Genomic DNA, 1,078 nt, shown 5'->3' on the forward strand with positions numbered 1-1,078 from the left:
AATGTTTTTGAAATTAGCCATCTCCAGAAATTTTCACAAAACAAATCCTCTTCAGTTGGGCAATTGAAAAAAGTATCTTCAGCAATGAGGAATATGGAGTAAGTTAAGGTGCTTGCATGCACTCAAGTGTTAATGGTTCCAAAGTTCTAAGGCATTGTTTTTTCCTGCCTTGCAATATGATTTTTTCAAATATTTGCTTTGTTTCATCTTTTCCTATAGTTAAAGCATGTTGTAATGTATTTCCCTCTGAAGTAAGAAAGAAATAAGTTGTCAGCAACCTTCACGGAGGGCCTACCAAGAGCTCCTTTCCTGGTCCTTGGGGATAAGGCACAAAAGAGATATAAGACATGTTTCTTACTTTTAAGGAATTTGAAATGCAGATTGTTCTTGGTGATTTGAAAGGAAATAAATGAATAGGTAGCAGTTATTGCACAAAAATTTTAAATCTCTTTCTTATGATTGAGATCCTTGAAAACTAGAAAGTAATAATATCAGTTGTCATTCTACAAATATTTATTGAGGCCCTATTATATATCAGGAACTATTCTAGGTACTGGGGATGTAATAGTGAATAAAACAAAGTTTCTGCCCACATGGAGCCTATAAAACATAGAGACAAATAATGAATATAACTTAAAAATGGTTTTTAAATCAGGATTAAGAGGCCTTTAAAACATACTACATTGGAGAAGCATCATGCTGCTTATTGAGCATAACATACCCAGTTCATTGTGACTTACTTGTAAGCCCAAGTTAGGTGCAAAAATTAGTACCAAGCTGTAGCTTTGTTTTCACCACTGCTGCTCACATCAGCAACCTTGACTACAAAGAAAATGACTGAATGAACCAAGAAAAGGCTAGGACAACAGTTATCTATTGATGGGTTGAGGAGAGGAACCCTCCTTTGGTTATCTAAAATGTCCTACTACTTATTACCATTAGCTCTTCCTTCAGAGGAAGCTAGTTGGGAAAGATGAATCTTTATAAAGGATCAATCGGGAAATAGGCAGTAACTTTAAATATATATACACATACATTAATATATATACATATGGGCAAGTTACCCTAAGACCATACA

This window comes from Orycteropus afer, unplaced genomic scaffold (assembly GCF_000298275.1).
Source record: "Orycteropus afer afer isolate SDZICR_OR568_19922 unplaced genomic scaffold, OryAfe1.0 scaffold00032, whole genome shotgun sequence".
Lineage (NCBI taxonomy): Eukaryota > Metazoa > Chordata > Mammalia > Tubulidentata > Orycteropodidae > Orycteropus > Orycteropus afer.